We start from the raw sequence: 20,587 nt of genomic DNA, 5'->3' as shown, positions 1-20,587 counted from the left end.
TATTCACGGATTAGACATCTTTTTTCTTCACTAGAAAAAATATTTAAAAACTGCAATACATAGTTGGAAATGAATCTACAAATATTTAGAAAATGGTTTGATAGAAACTTAAGTACTTGTAAAACAAAATTTAGGATAGTTTGTATTGGTACAAAAAGTAGGGCTTACCTGTAAATGTCACAAAGGCTAGACTTTATGTTCCACCGGATTGTGGGGGTTATTGTTCAACAACTCCATTAAATCCTCTCTATATCTGAGTGTCACAGCTGATTAAATATTCTTGTGATTTACTATTTTCTTACTCATAAATGTATTGTTTTCATTTGGTTATCGTCTCAGATCCTTTCCTCTCAGCAGACTTAGACTTGCTTGGTCTGCTCAAGGAGAGCTGAAACTGGAACACGGAGGCTGTGGTACCTGGAAGTTCTTCCATTATTTTTTTTTAAAAACAGCAACTGTCCTAAACCTCAACATAGATGATGGCAACATGAGAGACTCATTTGAGAATGATGGAGGGTTTTATGTTTCAGTGATGCTGGTTACAAACCTTCAGTTGGGTCTAGAAGTCATGTTAGGCTTTTTTTTTTGCAAGAATAAAATAAACCACCAACGATTTTACATAGAGTACAAATTTATATTTTTGTCATGTTACAAAATTGTAAATTGCATGTGAGAGACAAACTAAAACACAAAAAAACTAGCTACATCTTTTACCATTTACAGCTAACATTAGGAAGCATTGTACAGTTCTTCTCAACTAATTTCTACTGCTGAAAGGAGTGTGGTTACATTGACCATTCATCTGTACAGTACAGTGTTTCAAGAACAAGTAAACAAGCTTAGAACAAAGGTAGCTTTCCAAATATAAACAGAGCAATGTTCTGAGGCCTGCCTTCCTCTGTGAACTTTAACCTACTTTAGCTATTTTTGAAAATCATTTTAAACAGTGAGTGCCACAATCTTAAATATATATTATGCCTTTAGACTAGTAAACCTCCCAAGTCATAAATTTTCATTGCTGTTGTAGTTTGTATATAATTTCGTCTTTGGTAGTAAAAGTTGTTTCTTCGCTCAGGTAATTATTTGTGAATATATAAATATTTACTTACATTCTTAGCTGTTAATTGATTTTCTTAAAACATTTTATATGAGTAACCTGCATCAGCCTTAATGCTGAGTACAAATATGCATGCCCTGCTTAAAATATGTACTATCACCACTTTTTCAATAAGAATTTTACTAAATAAGCATTTATTTGGCAGTTAGTGAAATTCTGAAAATACCAGAGATTAAAACATGCCTTTCAAATGATACATTAAGGTACAACGCACCTTATCCAATCTATATCTATAGTTAGACTTGGTGTGGGGTTTGCTAAGCTTGATGGACATTCAATGCCCCAATATTATACTGCCACCTCGTGGATAAAAAGAGGAATAGCTTCAAATATAAAGACAGGACAGTTTATTTCATACTTCTTAAAATCTAACATAACCCCTCTCCACATGCACATCAATGTAGCTTTTCTTAGTTTATAGCCTTATTGTCAAGTTTCACTCCACCCAATCCAAGAAAGGCCACAATGCAGCAGAGTTTCCTCCTCAAGGTATGACGAGATCTGTCCTTCATTGTAACCGATTTCAAATGGTGCTAGAAAGAGAAATGGACTCTGAACACCAAAAGAAATCGGTCAACCTTGGAGAGAGGACAAAGGGACTTGAAAAGTGAAAAGCATCTTGGTAGACATGATTTGCATCTCCGAGACTTGACGTTCTTTAAGGAGTGAGCCTCAGAGAGTTGTTTGCGTTTCTTTACACCGTCATATCTATGGTGACGGGCTTGTTGTTGCTTCTGGCTTCTGCCAGTGGAATGAAACACTTCCCACCCAAAGAACACTGATTTCAAATGGTGCTAGACAGATGACAATACTCTAAGCCACCATCTGAAACCAGCTTCCAAAGGGGGCACCTCTGGTAAAACCCATCATCAGAGTGGAATATTCAGTGGAATCTGAAAAAAAATATAAAAAGTGTTAATTTAAACAGAAATTAAATAAACAGCTTTTTTTTTTACATTCTTTATCAGACATGATTGGACAAATTGGAAAAATACCCATGCCATAAAATTGGCGCATGGTTTTGTATGCAGCCCATCTGATGCAATGATGGTAGAATCACCTTTTGCTGCAACTTCAGCTGCAAGTTTTATGTGGTATGTATGTAGATTTGTCTAGCAATTTTGCACATCTAAAGGCTAGACATTTTTGTCTATTCTTTCCAAAGTGTCTCAAGCTCAGTTAGACTGCTTGGAGATTTTCTTCAAATATCCACTTTCAAGTGTTGCAACATATTTTCATCTGGATTTAGGTCCAGAATTTGGGTCACTCTAACAACGGCATATATTTTTGATCTACTCTAGTCTATTGTCGCCTCCCAGGCACAAGTGTCTCTAGCAAGTTTTCCTCCACAGTTCTGTATCAACTATGCACACCATATTTCTCAGTGATAGTTTTATAAGTTTAAAAGAAGTAAGAAAACAGCTTGTAGCTGTCATGTGAATGAACATGTTGAAGTTCAAGAATAATTTTCCAATAACTTGCTTCATCTACTTATACTTATTGTAACTACTACAACATATCTAATAGATACAGTAAAAGTAGAGTTGGACAGATAAAGGATTAATCCTGGAAGCAAATCCACATGTTTTCAAATCTGCAGTAAGTCAAGCTTGCTTAGTCATACATAATGTAATCTTGTTGAGGTGTAGGTGTTGTATACAAATGCATATTTTTGTGGATGAAAACTAAAAGTCATTTATTTCACTCTTTGTCTGCAGATGTGAATTATGCATAAACCAAACACCCACAATACTGTGACTCAGAGATGCATGGCATTTACTCACAACAGAGTTATACACAGGTACTCTGTTTCAGCTGACATCAGTAATATTTATAACACTGCACCGTCGGGAGCATTAGAAGTAAGGTCAAAGTTAACAGCTGCTTCATTTGGAGACTTTAGCACCTAAAACAGGGCAGTTCAACACTTTTGTGTTTTACCAAATAAATTAAAGGCACATTAAACAACAAGATGAGGGTCCAAAGTTAGGCTTTCAGAGTCTGTCAGGGATCACCAGCAGTGATGATTCAGGTGTAATTTGTCAAGGGGGGCACTGCATTCCTCTGTTATAGTATCAACCTTAAAGGTTGGGTGACTGGTGAAGCTCATGATTTGGGTCAGCAGCTGTTTTTGATTTCAAAATGGCTCATTGCCCAGGGCATTATTGTGTCAGGGGGCAGTGCGGAAGCTTCAAAAGGAAAAAGTTTTCCGTCATGTGCCCCGCGGACATGCTTTCTGCTGTTTATTTGCATATCCAGCCAACATAGTTATGCAAATAAGACGTGGTCTAAACACTGTACAAGAAAATGGGAAAAACTTAGCCTTCTTTTATGGACTCTAAGATTCACATTCTTAAATTTAAAGGGCTATTTGACTGTTTTTATGTACTTTGGACAGCATTTGATCATCTAGTTGAAAAGCTAAGTAATGCAGATCAGTAAAACCTGAACTGGCTTTTTGTACAGTAAACAGAAAATGTTTAAAACTGTTTGAAAGAGAAACCCCTTCATTCTATTTGTGAAAAATCTAAATTGAACATGTCTTTTTTAATCATATCATCATTCAGAAATACACCTTTAGCGTCAAGACAAGAACAAAAGCCACTGTTAATAATGTAATCAAAGATAGATGGTAGTTACCTTTTCGTTGATTACACGTTAATCAGCAAAACACAGATTCATTCAAGGGTTTGACCTTAGTATCAACCATGCAAGGACCTCCACTGACCGCCAGCATGAGCTCCGGGGTGGTTTAAGATTCAGGTTTATGGAGTCTGGTTCATAGTCTGCTAAAAAATATGAATTAAGGGAAACAGATGAAGTAGATAAAGACATCAAAACCAAATGATTAAGTGGAAAAACACTGTAAAAAAAGCACCCGTGCACTTCTCAGTCACTCTTTTCCCTCCAACACACCCACACAAGTCATCTGATATATAATCCAAGCTACATGGATGTGTGAAGGACCAAACAACAACAGCACATGCGCTCTAAATGCTTCCTCTGTGTTGTATACCTCTGGCTTACAGGCTCACCTGCAGACAAACGAGATTAATCCCGTTCTCTCTGTCGCTTTGGAAGAATAGAGGATAGTTTGTTCGTCTCCAGCTGCTACAAGAGGAAGGGAGAAGGGAAGTAGCAGTCAATTGCTGGTAATGAGAGCCATGACGCAGAAGCAAAGCTACAATGCACAGAGAGGGTGGGGCCAGGACAGGTAGTGGCCAGTTCACTGACTTGTTGCCAAGTACCTCAACTAAGTAGAAAACTAGCCAACCATCTCTAATTTCCTTGTTCTTTACCCCTGAAGTTTTCACTGTTAATATACAGGTGAACAAGCTATTGAGAAACCAACTGCTTTTACAAACAAATAAATCAAGCGAATCCTGTCGCAGCCGAGAAAATTCACAACAGCTTCTTTCCCACAGCATTTACGAGCCATTTATCAGGCTTCAGGTGGACAAGGCCGAGCCGTTTGTTTCCGTGAGGGAGTATTAAGATGTTGTATTTGAGTCTGTTTGCGTGGTCGCCACAGTGACAGCTCTGATCAGAGGGCCTCCCCGGCCATAGGTGTCTGATTCCTTTGCCTGGCTCGCTCCACCCTGCCCTGTCAGTTTTCTTTTTCGGGTTGTTTGTTGCTTGTGTGCTACTCGACCTGTTGTGTAATGCTTATAAAAGATTTAAAGGGACAGGAGGCCTTGGGAGAGTGATAAACGACACATTCGCAATGAGACTGCAGAGCACACAAGGGAAATCAGTGGGGATAAATACAGGTACATATTTAAGGAGAAACTTTAACAAAGCAGTATATTTTTAAGTTTGCTCTTGGAGATTTACTGCTGTGTTAAAATTCACTGCACATAAATCAGCAATTAACTGATAAAACTTGTTTTGTCTAATATAAACTGATTGTGTACAATGGCACTTTACAGACCTTTAGTAATTCTGCATAGTTCTTTATACATCAATCAGGCATATCATTATAACCCCTGGCCTAACAGTGCACCGGGCCCATTTTTTGTAGCCAAAACAGGCCTGGACTTCAGAAAGTGTGATCCTTTCCTCAGCAAATGAGACTTACTGCTCCAGCCCATCGTACAGATGCTCCATTGGATAGAGATCTGTGGCATCTGGAGACCAAACCAAGAACTTGTCTGGTACTAGTAGACCGTTCTCAGCCTGGTAGCAAAGAACTTTATCCTTCTGAAAGAATACACCAAAGAAAACTGTTTCCATGAAACCACACTCATCCTTAATATAAGATCCTAAAGCTGGTTAAAAATGCCAATCATATGATGATCCAGTTTTGTTTGAAAATCATAATATTTTTTGCAGTAATTGCTCTTTCATGGAGTGGTGAGCAGTAACTTTACTCCGGATATAAATAATTAATGACTTTTCACAGCAGGAAGGTCTATAAATGAAATGATTAAACAAGTGATTTTAAGCACATTCTTATATCTTCTTATATTAAAGAAGAACTGTACCAGTTTCTTCAAGAGAAATTGGAATCTGGAGTGACAAGTCAAAACTTTACAGAAAACGGTGATCAGAACTGAGTCATGAAATTCTGTTTGTCAGCTTAGAAATTTTGCTCAGCAATCTAAATATGGCATCCATTTAACATCAACAACCTCCAAGAGTTGCCACATAACGCATTGCAATAACTCTATAGGTATTTAGTCTCTGTCTTCACTGTAAAGCAGTTTCTCAGATACTGAAAGAGGATTTTTTTCTATGAAAATACAATCAAGCTCTTCTTTCTCTAATAGTCTTTTAGCACTTGTGAAAATCTGGAAATGTCAGGTTATGTTTTTGCAGATAAAACTAAATCCTCGGGGCTTCACATTGTAAGCACCACAGTTAAGATTCATTCACTAAAAATTTAAATCAAAGGTGCGTAATGGTATAAAGTACGCTTTGCCATTAGCACAGGCAGCAACTGCAATGCAGAACATAAGCAGCAGATGCTCTTTGAACGTCTCAGAAACGCTGCACATTCTGCATACTGGGGATCAAGCCAGGAAAAACATAAAAAAAAAAAAGCCCTCTCTCATCTTTGAGCTTTTTCTGAAATTTCTAGCATGAACAGGAAACGCTGTGCTATAACCAGCAGATTTCCTTTACTGACAGTCCAGTGAAGTCTGAATTCAACGGGCTCTTTAGTTTCCTAGAAAGGAACTCATACGTCACTGAGAATTCATGGGAAGGTTCCTGGAAGAGTGACTCACTTGATACGAAATTGTGTTGTTATTCCTCCTCCTCTTACATATGGAAGGAAGAGCACCTTCACGTCTTGAATAATGTGATTTAAGTATATAGGACAAACTTTCATTGCATTTATCATTGACATTTCTTTAGTTTTCTGCATCCAATATCAATATATGTCAACAATGAACCACAGTGAAATAACCAAGTCATGTATTCACAGAAAAGTGTTCCAGTGAGTGCTTAACCTTACTGTGAGAAAACAATGCGTCCCAGCCAATCAGAGGTTGAATGTCATCTGCCTGTTGTTTTAAGCCAATGAAATGCTGCTGTGCTGCTTGTGAAGCCTGGGAAGCTCCTCCCATCCAATGAGATTGGAGCCTTGGCATGAAGGCTTGTGATGCAGCAGCTTTAGGAAGTCCAGTCCAGTGCATGTACACTGGAGAGAAGCCAAAGCTAAGTAACAAAAAAGAACAAGGTTTACAACTTTTCTCTGTTTTGGCCCATCTCAGCACCCCTCTGTGCTTCCTCTCCACCTATGTTTTTCTCTTTCCTTCCCTCCCTCGCTCTCTCTTCCTCTTCTCTATATGTTTCTGATCCAGAGCCATGACATTTAGACCTCCTTACCCCCTCCTTTCTCCAGGAGACGGATAGACAGACAGATAGGCACACAGATAAACATACTGAGAGGGGAAGGGAGAGGTACTAGCCGGTTGCAGCGAAGTCCAGCCCAGAAGCGACTGCGTCACCATCTCTGTCTCTCCTAACTACGCAGAAACAAATGTGTCTCGGGAAGGGTTTTGCCAGATCCCAATGGCTCTGGTGGGTGAAAACAACTCACATGTTGAAAGTAACACCAGATACAGAGTGGTATGTGACAGCAACATACAGCAGCCTCTGCTTCCAAGTCCGGATGCTGATTCTTTCCATCAACTTCAGCAGAGTTAACCAGAAGAGTCCAGCGCTGGTTCTATTTTAACACAGACGCACATGACGCGACATTAACAGCCAGATTTATTATGTAACTTCACTTGAATTGCTGTATGTGTTACCTGACTGCATAGTAGGAGGGTCAGACCGCACCGTCATTGATTATTTTAACCTATTTGCAAAAAAATAATCACCCATATTCCTCGAGGAGAGAGCGGGGGAAAACAGCGCTGTACCTCGATGAATTCTTTGAAAAACATCCCGGACTGAATATTCGTGCTGTTAACCTGTTTGTCGCAACCAGCGCCACCTAACCAACCAATCAAAACAAGCTCTAGTAAGTAACTGTGTCAAATCCTCAGCATCCATGTTGAAACTCAGGCACCAGCTCACAAAATCTACGCAACACACACACATACACGCGCACACACACTCTTAATGCAGAGCACATCAAAACTACCAAGGAAGAAGAAGAAGAGGGCAGAAGCTGAGGCTGTCCGAAAAGCAGAGTGCCTCCTCCGGGTGATGACTCTGGGCGTCTGTTATCTCAGCTTCTGTTTCTCTCGACATGAAAAAGTGACGTAGCAACTAATCCGAAATCACTCTCTTGCACTGACTCGGAGTTGCTCTCCCTCGCTCTCTGTATCTCCCCTTCGCTTCCTTTCTGCTCACCACTGAAAAGCACACACACTCCTTTTATTTCCATCTTGTTGCAACAGCAGAACTGCTATTAGATTGCTACGTCTAACTCACACACACACACACACACACACACACACACGCACTCACGCGCACACACACATATACCCACTGCCAGACAAACACAACAGAGTCTACTCAAATGCGTACGTACGTGCGCGCTCACACAAACACACACGCAGCTGTGCACACACGCGCATGATCACACTATTTCTCTTCCTGAGTGTGACGCAGCACTTAATTCTCTGTGCTTCTTTTTTTTTTATGCCACTGTTGTGGCTTACACAAACGCAGCTTCTTGATCAAGCTGAGCCAGAAACACACTTGCTAGCTGTCACACAAGGCAAGTGGGCACAAGCAGACTGCAGTTAAAGGGACCCTACCACCACGAGTCTCTGGCCCCCCCACTCTGTGATGTGGCTGAGTCCTCATCTCCCCCCATGTCCCTTTCTAAACAGGTCTCTCCCTCTCGGCTCCTCTCCTCTCTGGCGCTCTGCTCCCGGCTACAGACGCACTCAGGCTCCTGTGTCTGAGCCGCCTTGATCACCTGACAACCCACTGGTTTTAAAGGCACACCATCACCAGCGTGTTTATCAGTTGCGTAAGCGCTCAGATATTGTTTTTAATACCGCCTGATGTGGATCCGACTCAATCTGTACCTGGCTTACATGTTACTGTCACAGGTACGTCGCTTTCAGCATTATGCTCAGACAAAGTCTTTGTTGATTTTACTTCTATAGGAAAGTACATCACATGAGGCATGCATGTCTGACACTTCCATGATTCGACCAACCACATGGGCTTCCTCTTCAGTGCAACCTACCATAGATTATCCCTAGAGAAAACACAGCACAGTTTCATCCAGTACTGTAATAAAAAGAAAAAACTCAATTCCCCTTTAGTTTCAGCTAATTTCAGACAAAAAAAAAAAGTTAAACGTTTCTTACAATATTCCCAATATTCTGTGGTACTTTTGTGATAACGATAAAAGTGACGATATGAACTATTTATTACTTCTACTTTAGGTAACCGTATCGCTGACACAGCAATTGTAGCCCAACAAACTCAAATACTGCTTTTGAAAAACATACTAATTTATAATATGCTTCCTTAGGACATAAGTCATATACTTTTATCACCAATAATAAATTATTCAAATTTCATTGTTATGTATTGATACTCCCATTGAACAAACAGTGGATAAAATAGTCAAAATAACAACCTGGAGAGTTTTTGGAATTTTAAACACCATTAATTGGAATTTATCACGACAACAATAAATAAAAATTCTTATTATGATAAGACGTCTGTCTCGATAAATGATAAATGCTCACCTTTACTTTCTATCTAGTTGCTGAAAGATGAAGTCTTTTTCAGCCTCTATAGGCTTTATTTCAAAATTACCACATATGTAAATCCATCCATCTTTTCATAAACTTTTCCATAAACCCACCTGAACTTTGGATTTCTGCCCATTTTCATACCGATGCTAAATTTCACATATTTACTAATTATATGGCTTCTGAATTGGTTGTACTGGGTTTTATTTAATAGTATCAGAGTTAAGGGGATTGAATATAAATAATTATTCCAATGGACATATATGTACCACTTTGTGTTGGTTACATAAAATACCAATAAAATACCTCTTCTGGCTGTGATGTGACCAGTTATGAAAAGCTAAAGGGTAATATCTAGTTTTGCAAGGAACTGTGATGAATAGATAAAGGAAAAATTAACAGATTCATATGGAAAGTGGGAAGTTGTGTTGTCTTTAAACAGGATTGTGTTCTCATCTTATAAATAGTCTGTTTTGGCAGTGGTTATTTTAAGCATTCAAGCTGCGGCTGATGTGATTGCTGCCTTACCTTGATTGGACGATTTGCTTTTTTGCTCCCAACGTAAGTGGGTCAGGGGTGCTGTAGCAGTAGGGAAAAAAAGATACAAGTTAGACAGAGTTAAACTTAGACACAGGCAATAACTTTAGTATTAACATTTTTTTATGTTCACGGGGGAAAATGTTTTAACTACTTGTTTGCAATCAGCCTGGCATTTACATAGGAGCAACAAGCTTGATTCAGTCTCTTTTATGGACTTGTGTGCTCCCAGCAACAAAGCTGTGCCTTTTGGGTCTGTCAGTATTTCTGAAGCATAAAGCCCTCTTTATTTGGCAAGCTGAAACACAAGCTTTGTCCTAAAAAAAACAAACAAAAAAAAAACAATGGGTAAATAAACTCACTGTATCAGAATTATGCTAGTCATTAGTAAAAAATAAATAAAAATGGTTGATTTCCTAAACTACTGATTATGTTTTACCCTTAGTTTGGATCTGCTGGGAGACGAAGTGAAGACAACTCTGCTTTGGAACCATTTTTAACATAATAAAATGTCTTCTTGTTTTATCTCCTGACAGCCAGGTCCAGAAAGCAAAACAAAGAAAGGAGAGCATCTTTAAAAGAATCACCTTTCACCTGGAGCTATAAATGAAACATAAATGGGTCTGAGTGATCAAAGCATGTTTGCCCTGTGTGGACTGAGAGTATTGATCTGTGGACGGAGGTTTACCGGCCCCTTCCAGGATAAAGATTTCAGCAGTCCAAAAGTGCAGTTCTACGCGAAACAACTAGAATGAAACAACTGAAACACCAACTGTAATGTGTTTTATTGAGCTTTGGTGAGATAGTCTGCATCAAAGTGGCACATAACTGAAGTGGATCCAAAAATATCCATGGTTTTCCCTTTTTTTTCTAGTAAGTTCTAAAAAGTGTGGCAGGCATTTGTAATTAACCCACCGAGTCAACATTTCTCCTGCAATTATCTTTTTAGTAATTAGGTGATTTCTGAAGGTATTTGGTTGCACAGCCTTTTTATTTTTGGGCTAACAGAGTAAATGGGGCTGAATGCAAATACAGGCCTGATGTGTTTTTATGTGGAACGTTTCGGAGGAAATTCATATCATTTTATGTGGACTACTTTGTATCGGTCCATCAAATAAAATCTCGAAATTCACTGAAGTTTGAGGTTACAAAGTGGCAGAACATGTAAAAAGTTTGAAAGCCTTTGATTGTACAAGTACCTGAAAAGTAGGTTTTATGTTAAAATATTTTCATTTCAGGAAAATTGGCTTTGTTGATTCGAACCAGGAATAAAAAAAAGTGCCTTTTGTTTACGCTGACACACACGGCAACAGACTTACTGATGCATCCACGTGTCGACTCTTCCTGTCTGCTATTTTTGCTTCTCATCCAGCGGACAGTGCGTTAATTTTAGCCATGTCATCTATCAGCTGTTCCTGTTCCACTTAATCCCTGCATTGGAAAGATGCCCAGTCAGCTCTATTGACATTGTATTTGACTATTAAAGGAACAATAAGCACAATTCCAGAAATAAACCATATGTATTTTTTAATGTTGTGGATAAAATGCAGTTACTATTTTAGTGTTATTAAAATAAAAAGTGTTTACATTGCTGAATTAAAATATTTATTATCGAAATAGAAAAACTAGCTTGTACATATAATTTAAAAAATTACTGCTGCACAGTCTTTTTTGCATTTCTAAATAGGTACGTTTAGAAAAGCCATAATCTTTAATAAATAGTAAAAAAAAAACATACTAACATATGGTAATTAAATATCCATAATAAACTTTTTTATGAATTAATATCTAAATATAAATGAATACATTTATATATAGAAGTAGTTTTACAACTACTGTTGTTTATTTGTCCACGGCCACACCCTGCACATGAAAACTGAAACTCATTCAGCTTTGCTGCACTGCTGCTATTTCTCCAGTGTGTTCTCATCTTTCCTTCAATGTAGAAACTTTTTTTGTAGAGAGAAAAACAAAACGCAGTTGTTATTGCTTCTGAAGTCCCCCCTCCCCACCCCACCAAAAAAATAAATAAATAAAAAAATAATAAAATACAGGGTCATATTATTGTTTTACCTCAAAACAGAACAGATTGTTCTGACCTGAAATTAAGTTAAGACTAAAACATTCACTCACCCCTTTTCCGGTGCTTGGTCTCGGTTTACTTTGTAGCACTGTATCCTCCCAGGATGAAAACTGACTCATTTCATTAAGTCAGTTTTTGTGTAACTTTCTCGCATCCTGTACAAACCTGCAGAAATACGCCATCCTGTGTTAAAGAACAGTATTGCTGAGTGGTGGTTTGTTTACATCGGGAGGGAAAAAGAAGTGCGTATGAAACCTCTGGATGGAGGGAGCTGAGTCAAGGTGCTGGCGCAGCATCAAGATACACGAACAACTTTAAACTCTCAACTTCTTCTGTTTTACTCTTATAAGTAGAAGCGCGTAAACTTTATAAATAAAGCTGATTCTGACTCAGAATCAGCTTTATATATATATATATATATATATATATATATATGTCTTCCCCTCTCGATAATAACGAGGGGGGAAGAGGAGACATAATCGTGGAATCTCATAGAAAATGCTTACTGCTTTATTCCCTAAATAAGTAAACATCTGGGAAGTCCAGCATATTTATTTCTTCCTCGGTAACTTTTCAACTTGCCATTGTAGTTAAGCGCAGCTTCGCATTGAATTAAGGGTCAAATTCCGCAGGAGCAATAAATAAACCCAAATATTTTTGTTTGCAGAGATTACGCAGATCCACATGGATGCACCGTGCTCTCACTCTCGAGGTAAATTGAAGTGCGCAACATCCTCCCGCAGCAGGATGCATCCAGCGCACCTCTCCATCCCACCCAACTCCTCTGACTGCCTACAGGACGCAGGTCCGCACGCAAATCTGATCTTTTCAGTTTTTACGTTTTAAGAAAGCGTACGACTGCAAATGCTGAAAAATGCTGAAAAAAAAAAAAATTGAAACTGCGCACATGATTAGTCACGGTCATGCCTAATTGATTATAGGTTTCCACTGATAAATAAAGACGTTTGAAACAGTTTTGTGGAAAATGAAGGCGAGGATTGACGAGTATATTATATAAACATGCTGTGGAAAACAACAACAACAACAACAACAACAAAAAACAAAGTAGAGCACGTTACCAAACATCATTACAACAGCACCGCCCACCATAGACGCACTCTAACCTATATATCCATATAGATAGATGATTCAGTGGCACAGCAAGGCCAATAAACAGAAGGTGAAATGTGTTACTCACTGCGTTCTCGTCATCTTGCTGCTCTGTCACCGCTTGTGCTGTAACCCCACACCAACCTCTCGGCTTGTTATTCAGAACAGAGTGGTCCCCCACTGCCCTTACGAAAACCCCAGCCCATCGACATTTTCACAGCAACACCCGCAGGCCACGCCCTCGCGCACACACCCCCGTCCAACCATTGGATGACGCTGCAGAATGCGTCGACGCGATCACATGGTCGTGACGCATGTTTACAAACAGGCGCAGAGCGGAAGCGAGCCCGAGCCCATGCATCCAGAGGAATCACGTCTATTCTCGTCCAGGTGGTTGAAATCAACGCGCTTCATTTGGATTCCCTGCTCCTCTCCAGTGCGCGCTCCCAATGCTTGGGAAGGAAATTCTGTCCGGGATAACGTATTTGGCATGACACTTGTCAGTTAGGAAATTCGTTTTCTTTTCTTCTTTTTTCAGAGAAAGACTAAAGGCGTTAGGTTGTTAGCTCTGTCTGAGCTAATATGTTGATTAAAGAAAAAGCAATTGCAGTGACTAGTGTATACTTTTGGTTGGAGAACTTATTAATCACAGTCACACATGATGAGGTTTGTCATTAGAAAATTAGCTGCTGGGGCACAAGCAAAAATAAATCTTAAAAATATTTCTTAAAGTTGTTTTGCAGGATGCCTGAAAGTGAATCAAAGCCAAAACCACAATCGAAGCATTTGTTAATTTGTACTATTACGTTTATCAGAGTTTATAGTAATTTCTAATTAGGAATCTGTTTGATTTCCCTGCTTAGACACAGGCATGTTTTCTCAGCTACTGGCTACTAATATTTATTTTGCCACCAAAACAATCTGAGGATCAAACATTAAGATCAGCTGCTCTGTAATAACTATTGAAAGCTATTTTATCATTGGGGTTCGCAAAACTTCACTGTGAATTTACCTGGACCCGTATAGATTGGTCAGAATTACCAGGTGGGTTTGGCATGGGAACTTTGACATGGGAACTGATTTGAACAAACCATATCTACTTGGACAGAAGTGTCCAGAGTGTGATCTACTCTGGTCGTCCCTGGACTGAAGGAAACTAATTTGATCCATCAGCATATCGAGACTTTTTGTTTTAATTCAGGCAAAATTATTGCTGAAAAATCAAAAATACAATAGTAAATATTTGATACAAAGCAAAGTATTTATCTCTTAATAACCATGCTTTTTGCATTCTCTTTGATTTTATGATTTTAGGATCACATCTATCCAGTGACTTTTACTACAAAATATATTGTGATGCAGCCAAGTCCGTTTTTAATCAGTTTATTGAACTTGGCTAAATACAGAAAGGATCTTCAAAGAAAGATGGACCCAAATCCCATTGTTACTGTTGACAACAGACACAATCTTTTGGTCCTTTAATCTTTTTTAATGAGGGCAAACTGGATGTTTCTCCTTAATTAAAGTGAATGTACAAAGATAATTCTATATTTAAAAATCTACAATGATTTACAAATCACTCATCATCAAAATATTGGACTATTTGCACTAATAAACTAATTAATTTCTTGTTTATTGTTCCAAACATAAAACAATATCATATTTGTTTTTTCGGGAATTTAAGTTTTTAAATAAATTATTACAATAAATATCTTTTGACCCAACGGAAATTTTGACATTCACTGCTTCAGTTTTTACAGTGTAAATAATCAAACTCTTGATTTGTGAAGTTTCTTTATAAGAACTAACTTATTCAAGCTCCTTTAAAAGAAACCATCATGTACGACTGAATTACATTTGAAAGGTGTCATCTGTAAAGCCTATATGTCCAGATTCATCCTTCATTTTTTTGTTTCATGTTGCATCCTAAAATAATGTCTTAATCACCTGCTGGCTTAATTCCACAGTGCGAAAAGTAATTTGAACAATTAATAAAATAATTACCAACAAATTATGCTCAAAATAGAGTATTAAAACTTTAATAAAATATTCCCATCCTAAGAAAATACACATTTGTCCAAATGTTTCCATTTGTTGTTCTTTATTCCTAAATGTTGTGACAGGCAAATATATGAAAAATGTCATGACATTTAGCGAACATAAGCTCATTGCAAGGCAAATTCATTTTATTTATATACACATTTTGAACAACATGGCAATTCAAGGTGCGAAATGAATGCTAAATGTCCCCAAAGTAGAGCATTTGAGACGTTTGGCAAACTTAATTTCAACTTAGAGTAAGAAGTTTGCTCCTGTTAGCACAGCAGGGGGCATCCTAACCCAACAATTTCATGTTTCCACAACATTTATCCACTGCATGTTCTATTTCTTTTTAATCCTTAACCTTTTTCTGTGGTCTTATTTGAAACATAAAAAATAAATAAATAAAAATAGCCAAAATATAGTTTAATGTTTTTTTTTTTACACAGTCTTTAAGCTACATCTCTAATTCAAATGTGATGGCTGAAATACATCTGCAGCACTAATGTGATGTTTTGCAAGGTTTTCATTTTCTGACAGTTAATCCTAAAATCTTTTACCATAGCTTCCTGGAAGGTGTCATGCCATCTATTCTATCACTGGAAACACGAGACAAGTCTCTTTCCATTTCGTTTTCTGAAACAGATGTTGGTAACAGACAACAACAGAACAGAAACCTGACCAAATATCAGTTCAGGATTTTATTGTATTTTGTTGTTGAGGTGTCTATGGAAACCAAATGTAAAATATGGGTTTTCTTAGGTTTAATCAGTCTTTCAAGTATATTTATTTGCTGCCCGTTAGTCCCTTGGAAAATTCCAGTAAAATGCTTCATTCCAGACAGATGATCCACAGAAACTGCAGTTTTACGTGATAATTTTACAAACATCTGATAAAAGCTGTTCAGCGAATGGAGGCACATATGGATGTCTGCTTGGAGAACAACATGTACATAATTTCCTCGCGTGAATCACCCTATTGGGCCCCATTTGTTTTACAGGGTAAATCTCCCTTGACTGGACCCCATCTTTAAAATTGTTTTAAGACTTTTAAAACTTGTTTCTTTCCAGTTGTCATGTGTTCCTGTATCTTGTTGCAGAAGTGCATTGGGGCCCCTTCCTCTGCTGTCTTGTTGAAATGTAGGTCATTCCTCCAAGTTCATGTGGAGAGTATTCCTGAAAATTTCATTTGGTTTGTCTTAGAAATATAGTTCCACTATCACAACTGACTACTGGGATTTGTTGAATAATGTCACTGAGTTGTGTTGGCTGACTTTGTGAGGGAAAAAACATCTCCGTTTTGTATTTTATTTCCTCCACGTTTTAGGAAATACTTTCAAATATTACGATTTTTATGTCTAAGTGTCTCTGCTCCAAATTGTTGATTTAATTATTCACATGACATCCAGAAACTATGTTGCAGCTGCTGTCACACTGTTTACTTTCTTTCCATATTGACATATTTGGAAAAAAACAAAAAACAAAAACACAATATATGTTGATCTAAACTTGAGGCCTCGTGCCTTTTGTTTAACAATAAGTCCTGATAACCATTTTGTGTGTGTATACAGTATATACCCTGTATTATAAAGTGTATTCTGTGCTCCCACTCTGAACAGTGCATGTGTACTAAGATCAGTGGTATGGAATCAAATTGTTTTGCAGAACCATGAAATGTTATATTAATTTTCAAAGACATCTCTGATTTATTTATCTAATATTTTTAAATGATCACCTCGGTATCTGGAATGGAAATCTTGTTATCCCATGAGTAAGTGGAGAGATAATTATTAGAATTTTAATCAGATTGCAAGTGAAGACATAAGTTCACTTTCAGTTCAAGCATCTGGGATTTGGAGGTGAGTGAAGCCTTTATATAATATGTTCATATTTATACGCTGGACAGACTATTAATATTAATTGGCATAATAATAAAAAAAACAAACAGCGGGAATGTCAACTCTTAAAGAGTTTCAGTTTGTGGGAAGTAGTGACGTTTATAAAGTCTAACATCTGCTGGGAGGGAGGATCTGTGATGATGCTTCTTTGCACACCAAGGATTCAGCCGTTTGTTACTGAAGGAGCTTCCAGTTCTGCAACATCTTCACACATGTAACAACTACAATTTGTTTTTCTCCCAAACAGACCTTTATTGGCTTTCACCATATTTGATCTTTTTGCTTTTCAAATACTTTCTTTTAAGTTCCCATATGTTGTGGCATGGCAACATCTAACCCTAATGTTAATCATCTGGTAAACATTTGGTGCAAGTACATTAAAACTGCTTTAAAATGTGACACAAATAATTTCCCAGTGCCTTTTTCTAGCCTTATTATGTACGATAGTAACACAATTAAGTACATTGTTAAATAACTTTTACCTGATGGTACTGTTATAAGGAAATATCTTCAGAAAATATCATTTGGATTCTCTCTGTCAGTACAAAACAAACACACAGATTTCTCCTGCAGATGAGAGAAATTGCAGTCATTTGTTCCTTTGTGTGTTTCTCTCTAAGGACTAACGTGTTAAAAATGTTTCAGCATTGTGACTTGATGCCATAAATTTGTTCTTATAAAAAAATAAAAGCCCTCATAAATTCTCTTGTCACATTTTACCATTTAACCTTTCCATGAATGTGAACATTCACAGATCATAAACCTTAGGGTCTCATTAGGTCTCCTATTCTTTAACACCTGATCCATCCAGTTTAATGTTATCATTAATGAGTTAAGGAGGGGATGGGTGGTGGGGTAGCAGAGAAGAAAGGGGTTTGGTGTAAAGAGGTAAAATATGACATATTTGGCAGCTGTGACTACGATGAGGATGGAGCCACTGCATAATCAAAACAACCAGCTGGGTTTTGTACATAATCCCAGATTCCACTTCACTCACATTACTCTTGGCAAAATGGAGGAATAAGAAGGGTGGGGAAACTGAGGCCTGGATGGGATAAAGCATGGGAGGAGAGCGGGTCGAGCCTTGGAGAAACAAAAAAAAAGACGTAGAAGGTGAAGTTTACGGGTGTTTAGAGCATGGTTGTTTGATCAACATTAGTTGTTTCTGTGAGAAATACTTCCAACAAGGGCTTTGACTTTGCAAAAGATCTTGAAACATTGCTTAGCACTCTTACTTTTTCTTCTCTGCTGCATGAACAGCAAATTGAACAACACAGATTTGAGTAAAATAAAAAAGAGAGATAATTTGTGAAAGACTATTTTGTAGGTGTTTATGAGTGAATATTTTATTGGCAATACATTTTATATATTTGAAAAGTCTGTTTATCTCTTTTTAATAGTGCCACCTTTATAAGGATATTGCATGTATCTGTTGAGTTGTTCAGTTGTCTCCTCAAAACACGTTATGTTTAGCTGATCTGGGACATGTGCTTTAGGAAAACTTCCAGCTGATGTTCTGCAAAACATCTGCAGCATTATTTGAAGTCATAGACAAAGTTGGCTTCCAAAGCAAAGGACACCACAAGAGCACCCTGTCACCACTTATCAAACATAAGGAGTCCTTTACAGATTTGCAGTCAACTTTTGCACAATTTGACCTTTACTGCTGTGCAAACTGGTCCTAAGGAAATATTTTACTGATGTATCTTTGAAAGGGGCATTTCAGGGTGGAAATGATTAAGATGAGATTAAATTTCTAAATAAAACCATTCAAAAATAAGCATGTTATTCTCTCTTAAAGGAAAATAAACAACACTTTGTATATTTTAAATATGTGGAAATGATACTGTGGAAGGCTCATGATCACATTTGAGGGGGAAATGTTTTTGCCGCCACACCCAGGCGGGTCAAGACAAAACAGTGTGAAGTGATGTCATAACTGCTGCTTATGTAAACCAGCTGTCCAACCTTATGGGCTGAGTGGGATTTAAATTCCCTTGTATCATGGAGCAGATGTATGTAGGCGCAAGTATGTGTGGCAGTATGTGCACACATGTATCTGTGAGATATTCAGTTTATTCCATAATTCAAAAATAAAAGAACAAATCTTACTATGTATTTGCAATTAAAAAAATACATACAAAGTATATTTGACAAATTATTAATTTTATCAAGAGTTTATTTTACTTTCTTTTAATGTTAATGTGTTTTTGGCACCTTATGTTACATGAAGGAGTCTTCATGTTTTCATGTACTTTAAAATAAATTTTGAGGTGGCAACATATCCAAAATGTAGCATCAATACAACAAAAGTGCATATATTTCAAATGCTGACCTGTTGTTGACTTATGGAGAAAATGTTAATGCTTTGAACACATATTAATTTTTAAGGCTTCCTATGTTCCATTTATCTCCAACTGGAACTATTTGCCCTGTTTACACTTAGTGGTAAGGCTAATAGCACACTTAATTAGCATCTGGTTCTGTATGCTATTTCATGGTCTGGTGTGACAGGAGAGCATTTCCACTGCCAGTTAAACTCATATTGTGTCATACTACTGTGGCGACATAAGTGATGCATTAATGTGTCTCATGCAGTGAAGCAGTGATGTTTTTCTGTTCCTCAATCAATGGACTTTTTTGTGTGCTGTTAGCTCTGCCCTATTCCAGTGGACCTACAACTGAAGGGGGTCCAGCAATGATGCAGGACTGCTTGGTTTTACAATGAAAACACACAAAGTAGAGTATTGAACCACACGGACTCATGCCGTACAGTTCAATGAAAAGCAGCACTTTGGCTGAAAAGGGAAATGTTTCCAGACAGATACTTTTGTTTTGCTCATAAATCATGAACTCTTAAGATTCTGTTCTAGAAGTCGGATTAAAGGCGGTGTACTATGTTTTCTGACACACAGTGTCACTGTAAAGTGCAATCAACTAACTATGTTACCTTCAGTTGTCATGAAAATGCTGTATATATAAAAACAAATTACAAGAAATTTTGGATCACAACTGTATATGACACCCTGAAATTGGCCTCTGTCTCTTTAAGAGGCGCCTATCCTTTCTGACACGCCCCAGAACATCATAACAACAATGCTCCTCCATGATGCCTTTAATGATGTTTCTGTATGCTATTTCATGGTCTGGTGTGACAGGAGTGCACACCAGACCACACCAGGTGTTCCACCAGGTGTTTGCTTACTGCTGCTGCCGCTAGAGATGGAGCTTTGGGTAAAGTAGTATTGTAGCATTTAGACATCCCTGAATGGTTGCCATGGGATATTCCAGAATTTCTCAAACATGTATGAATAAATCAGCACTCTGGGTATATTTCTGAAGAATGAATGACATTAAAATATAACATACAGCTCTGAAAAGGCTTTAGTCAAATACAAAAAAATATTTTATTTAATATTTTTTGATTGTTTATGTATGTCAGTCAGAAACTCAAAAACTAAAACGATGAATGAGTTGGATTACAGCTGAGATGGTAAATCAAAGGTTACAAACATATGAATAAATATTTAGATTTTTTTTTCTTAGACCTAGAAAATGATCAAATCTAATTTTCTATTTCTGCTTTACATTGTAAGATCGTAGAAACTCCATTCAAGGAAAGATTTGGC

General features: G+C 37.6%; 1 long non-coding RNA gene across 6 annotated transcripts; it reads right to left on the bottom strand.

Moving 5' to 3' along the window:
* Positions 1–618: 618 nt before the first annotated feature.
* Positions 619–13,248, bottom strand: LOC103139158 (uncharacterized). Of its 6 annotated transcripts, none has more exons than XR_001662300.1 (3): positions 13,110–13,248; positions 3,758–12,076; positions 619–2,010 (listed from the first exon to the last, which is right to left on the bottom strand). It is a non-coding gene; the product is annotated as an uncharacterized LOC103139158 (long non-coding RNA). The 6 variants fall into 6 exon arrangements; XR_476378.2 differs by lacking the exon at positions 619–2,010 and having other exon boundaries at positions 3,595–3,906; positions 4,153–12,076; XR_001662302.1 differs by lacking the exon at positions 619–2,010 and having other exon boundaries at positions 3,595–3,903; positions 4,153–12,076.
* Between the last annotated feature and the right edge of the window lie 7,339 nt (positions 13,249–20,587).

Source organism: Poecilia formosa, unplaced genomic scaffold, assembly GCF_000485575.1.
Source record: "Poecilia formosa unplaced genomic scaffold, Poecilia_formosa-5.1.2 Scaffold57, whole genome shotgun sequence".
In the NCBI taxonomy this organism is placed as follows: Eukaryota; Metazoa; Chordata; class Actinopteri; order Cyprinodontiformes; family Poeciliidae; genus Poecilia; species Poecilia formosa.
This window is presented reverse-complemented; position numbering and strand designations above follow the sequence as displayed.